Source organism: Rattus norvegicus, chromosome 6 (assembly GCF_036323735.1).
Source record: "Rattus norvegicus strain BN/NHsdMcwi chromosome 6, GRCr8, whole genome shotgun sequence".
NCBI classification, from domain to species: Eukaryota; Metazoa; Chordata; class Mammalia; order Rodentia; family Muridae; genus Rattus; species Rattus norvegicus.
The window spans coordinates 100,868,381-100,874,390 of record NC_086024.1 but is presented as its reverse complement, the minus strand read 5'-3'; positions in this window follow the sequence as shown (position 1 = coordinate 100,874,390).

The window sequence follows — 6,010 nt, the reverse complement described above, 5'->3', positions numbered from 1 at the left end:
TTCTGTTTAACTCGTGGAACCTGGTTTTAACCTACTTCAGAAAATATCCATATCTCCAGGACGGTGTTGGCGTTAAGCCTTTGAGGCAGAAGTAGACATCTCTGAGTTGGAGGTCCTTAGCCTGGTCTAAAGAGTTCCAGTACAGCTAGGGCTACACAGAGAAATCACGTCTTGAAAAACAAAAAATAAAGCAAAACAAAACAAAACAAGCTCAGCCTGCTTTCTTATAGAATCCAGACCACTAGCTCAGGAATGACCCCACCCACAGTGGGCTGAGCTCTCCCCCACCCTACAGCCAGATCTCACGGAGGCATTTTCTCAGTTGAGGTCCCCTTTTCTCTGGTGACTATAGCTTGTGTCAAGTTGACATAAAACTAGCTGGTACAGTGTGTAAAGCATTAGCCTTGGTAATTACTCTAAATTAATGCTGCTCTAAAACAAAAGCACTAACCACTTGCTCACCGTGATGGGTATTCAAACGAGGTCGTGCTCACACAGGTCACAAACTTTGTGCTTTTCTCTTTGCAGTTGAACTGACCAGCAGATTTGGGTTATTTCCCCCGATGTAAGCAATACTAGATGAAGAGAAGACCTGGGAACGAGTCTGCCTTTGTATCTCCACAGCTGAATAAGTGTGAGACGCACAGTCGATACCTGAGTACCCATAAACTTTACAGTGACGGTAGCATGCATGTCACTGCCTGCCCTAGTCACCCAGCTTCCAATCACTGACTGTGGAGGTCTAAAACTGTGATCAATACATTCCTGTCCTATTCACTGGAGCCAGTTCTAGCTGTTGATCAGGTTAGTTCAAATGCATGGAAATCTATCTGTGTACCTCCGGTGTTAAGTTTGAGGAGAAGGGAAAAGCCTGCTTCCTAATGGAAAAGGGGAAAAGATAATACCCTAGATGCCAAGAATTATTTAACATAATTCCAATTCATAAATTGGAGTGGAGTGAACCAGGAGAAAATGAGATACAGTTTTAGAAAAGGCTAAGACCAAAGAATCTAGTTATTCCACAGCCGGTAGAGAATGTGGAAATAAACCCAGATACCCCTCTAAATGTATTAAATGCTAACAGAAAATCAAGGGTTTTATAGTCCTCAGCCCTGTCTAACCTCAGTCTAAACTAAGGTGAACGGAAGCTCCTGAAAAATTAAAAAGTATTTAAAATTAACATGAAAAGCAAGGCATGTGGTTCAGGCTTGTAGTCCCAGTACTCTGGAGGTGAGGCAGAGGCCAGACTGGGGCCTGCATGGCAGAAGTGAGAGCTGACTGCAGATGGTGGCCCCCTGACATCCACAGGCATAGGAAAACTTGTTAAAGTTTATACTGTAATAAAAGAGAAGTATCCTTTAAGTATCCTGTGGAAGAAAGAGCTCTTGTTTGTGCCTGATCAAGAAACCTGCCTTAAGAGCTTATAGACACCAAGGAGAGGGCTTGAAAAGACCGATAAGCGGTTAAGGATACTCTTGTACAGGACCTGGGTTTCTTTCCCACTGCCACATGGTGGCTTTTAACCCCTTCTGTAACTCCAGTTTCAGAGAGCCAACCCCTTCTGATGTCTGAGAGCAGGAGGCATGCATATGGTATACATACATATATACATACATAACACTTGTAATGTGTAAAATATTTTTTTTAATTAAAAAGCAACTAAGAGCATGTAACACAGAACAAAATTTCTGGTCTCAGACTTTCAGACCCAACATTAGCTGCACAGAAGCATGGTAGCATATGCCTTAGTCCCAGCACTCGGGAGGCAGAGGTGGGCAGATCTTCGTGAGTTCAAGGCCAGCCTGGTCTACTTATTGAGTTCCAGGACAGCCAGGGCTATGTAGAGACACTATTTCAAAAAAAAAAAAAAAAAAGAAAGAAAGAAAAGAAGGAAGGAAGGGAGGAAGGAAGAAAGAAAGAATCATATGTTTATTTAGTGAAAAAGTCATAGAGTTTCACAGTGTTGTAATTCTGCTGAGGAAAGAAAAGAATAAGGCTTGAGACAATCGTGGTGCGCATGTCTGTAATTCCAGCCCCGGAGACACGGGTGGGAAGACTGGGTTCAAAGACTGCCTGTGCTACACAGCAAGTTAGACTCTAAAAAGCAGAACCCTTATGATGCCAACTGTTGAATTAACATTCATGACTGCTTACTCCTACCCTTCCCCTACACCCAACCTTCTCTGCACTGAACGTGGTGAAGAGGAGTCCTTGGGTCTTAATTTTTTTCTAAAGAGACATTTTAAAATTAAGTATTGCCTCACTAAGCCAGAAGTGAATACGATCTAAAATATTTACATCCCGAGGATCATACCAAGAATGAGACTGGATTCCTTTAAAGACCTGTAATTTTCACTCAGGAACGAACCTTTGTATATCATCCCTAGTTGACAACATTTACTCATGCCTATTTATGAACTAAATATACAGAAGCAATTGAACACTCCTACTCTCATTTAAGATTCGTGTGTGTGTGTGTGTGTGTGTGTGTGTGTGTGTGTGACTGAGTGCGTGTGTGTGTGGGGGGTAGGTATGTGCACATGAATGCAAGGGCCCGCAGAGGGCAGAGCAGTCAGACTCCCCTGCAGCTGGAGTTGCAGGCAGTAGTAATCCACCTGCTGTGGGTGCTGAGAATGGAACCCCAGTCCTCAGGAAGAGTCTGTGCTTTAAACTCCTGAGCCATCTCCCCAGCTCCTTCTCCTCTCATTCTTTATTTTCCTTTGGTTTTTCTAGACAGGATTTCCCTGTGCAGCCCTGTCTGTCCTGGAACTCACTCTGTAGATCAGGTTGGCATCAAACTCACAGAAATCTACTTGCCTTTGCCTCCTGCTGGGCTTAAAGGTATGAGCCACCACCATTGCCCTGCTTCCTAACCCTAATATATGTCCCCTTAGCAACCTTGTAACCTCTGTGTTTAAATGAGATCTTACATGTGTAGTTACATGTATGTGGCAGGCAGTGTACCAAGAACATGATTGTCCTCTCCTTGTGATATGGAGCCTGAGGATGGAAGCAAGGGTTTGGTTTTATTTTAATCAAGGAGGGGTGTGCTTTACAACTTTTTTTCTTTTTTTTAAGACTTATTCTTTTATTATATATAAGTACACTGTAGCTGTCTTCAGATACACCAGAAGAGGGCATCAGATCTCTTTACAGATGGTTGTGAGCCACCACGTGGTTGCTGGGAATTGAACTCAGGACCTCTGGAAGAGTAATTGGGTGCTCTTAACCACTGAGCCATCTCTCCAGCCCGCTTTACAACTTCTACTACCTCCAGTTTCAAGTGGGAGTGCAGTATGTACCCATCCACAGAGTCTCATAAAAGATCTTTTTATTTTATCCAGATATTCTGATTGCACTCCTGTTTAAGATATAAGATTGAGCCAGCACAGTGGTGGCACATGCCTCTGATCTCAGCAGGCTGATCTGAGTTTGAGGCCAGACTGGTCTACAGAGCAAGTTCCAGGACATCTAGGGCTACACAGAAAAACCTGTCTTGAAAAACAAAACAAACCCAAAACAACAAAAGAATATGATTGATAATAACGGGGGTGGGGTCTGGGGGGCTGAGAATGTAGCTCAGTTAGCAGGATGCTTGCCTAGTGAGAGGACTCGGTGGGTAAAAGTGCTGGTCGAGATGCCCGAGTTCAAGCCCTAGGGCTCATGTGGTGGAAGGAGAGCTCCCACTCTCACAGGTTATCTTCTGACTTCCGCATGTGCACTGTGGCAGGAATGCAAACACACAACAACTCTAAAACAGAACAGGCTGGAAAGATGGCTCCGTGGTCAGAGCATTCGCTGCTCTGGCAGAGGACCCAAGTTCAACGCCCAGCACCAGTGTGGAAGCTCATAAGTTCTAGTTCCCAAAGATCGGATGCCCTCTTCTAGCCTCAGTGGGTACCAGGCACACACATGGTGTATAGATAAACATATGGGGAAAAGATCCATACTCATAAAAATTCTCAAAAACTATTCTCATTAAGCCTTTTGTGAATATTGAGTGGGTGATCTGTTAAGTATCATGTAAGCTACATTAATATCCCCTAAGATGCATACAAGTGTTCGTCCCTTTCCGTTATACAAACAAAATGCTGTAAGAAATTTAGGGATTCTTAGGGCTGGAGAGATGGCTTAGCAGTTAAGAGCACTGACTGTTCTTCTAGAGGTTCTGAGTTCAAATCCCAGCAACCACATGGTGGCTCACAACCATCTGTAATGAGCTCTGATGCCCTCTTCTGGTGTGTCTGAAGACAGCTACAGTGTACTCATATACATTAAATAAATCTTTTAAAAAAATTTTAGAGATTCTTTCAAAATGTCACAGATCTCAATTACTGTAAACAGTATACTTTATTTTGATAGACTGCCTCCATTTAAACCGGAGACATAGTCATCAGACATTCAGATACAAATGTGCCTGTTTTAAATGACCCTTTTTAATCCCTCAGCTTCTATTCTTAAACATGTTGCATTTGCTTTAGTTGCTCCAGCTACTACTTGGAAGTTCGAATGATGCTAATTATTCTGTGGGCTGTAACTTAACCCCCCCTAAGAGCAAGCATTGTTTCCACTGTTATTTGACCAGGGCTAGGATCTCATCTGGTAAGGAGTTCCCAGGTGTTCTTGAGTTACTGGTTTCAATTAACTCCTGGAAACAGTGGTTATTTTAGTGGCTTTATCTTAGTAATATTCAAATCTAGATACATTTGAGAAGATAGAATTAAAAGTTTAAAAGGTCCCCCACAAAAAGGCTAGTTTTTACAAATTACGTTTCAAAATAACAGGAAAAGAGGTATGTAATACATCCAGGTTGGTGTGATGGCAAGAGGTCAGAGTTCAGAGGTCAGACCACGTCGTAGTGGTCATTCTTTAGAGACCCGAGGTGAATCATACCAACTCCACTTGTAGAAAGGCCTTATCGTTTGAAGTTGGAGCAGGGATGTTTTCCTTAGAGGACAGGGATTCTGGGTGCTCAGCTAGCATGAACAAAGTACCAAGTTCAATATTGCCCTCAAGTAACCCACTCCTCAAGATTGGAAAATAAAAACCAAATCAACCAAACAGCCTTGAACTAATACAGGACTAATGAAAGAGCAATAGAATGGATATTGTCCTGGTAAAACTTGTGTTAAAAAGTCACTTTAAAGCCTTTAATCCCAGCACTTGGAAGGCAGAGGTGGGTGGATCTCTCGTTTGTAAATTAGAGGTCAGCCTTGTCTATGTGAGTTCCAGGATACCTAGGGCTGTCTTAAAAAAAAAAAAAAAAAGTAACTTTAGGCCAGGGGTGTTGGCCATGAAGTTGAGATGGCAGCATCTGGGAGATGAAGGCATCAGCAGCTCAAGGTCATCCTCTACTACACAGGTTAACCTGTGTGGCTCCAGGCTAGCCTGGGCTACTTAACACACTGTCTCAACAATCATTCTAAATCTATTAGTACCAAAGTACTTCACCAAATGTTTATGGGATAGCCTGTGTAGTTGTTTCACTACATCCTTTAATGTCCATTGCTGGAAGCTTTCACTAGTGTCACACCAGCATAGATTAATTAATCTGCCTCCACATTTCCAAAGTATAATCTTTGAAAATGTTGTAAGTATTCTGAAGCAGTTTTACAACTGTCTATTTATCTTCCTTCCCCATCTAAGTGAGCCTTGTTAAAAAAAAAAAAAGGGTCTATCTATTACATAGGGGTCAACTATAATGTGACAGTCATTTCTAAACCCAATATCCTTGCTTCTAATTTAAAAAAAAATTTCATATAGGTACACTGTCATTCTCTTCAGCCACAAAAGAAGAGGGCATCAGATCTCATTATAGATGGTTGTGAGCCACCATGTGGTTGCTGGGATTTGAACTCAGGACCTCTGGAAGAGCAGTCAGTGCTCTTAACCGCTGAGTCATCTCTCCAACCCCTTGCTTCTAATTTTTAAATTGACACAACTATTTTTCTAAAAATAAATCTGTGACTAACAAAGAAGGATCCACAATAAGTTGGAAATATAGCTTCTA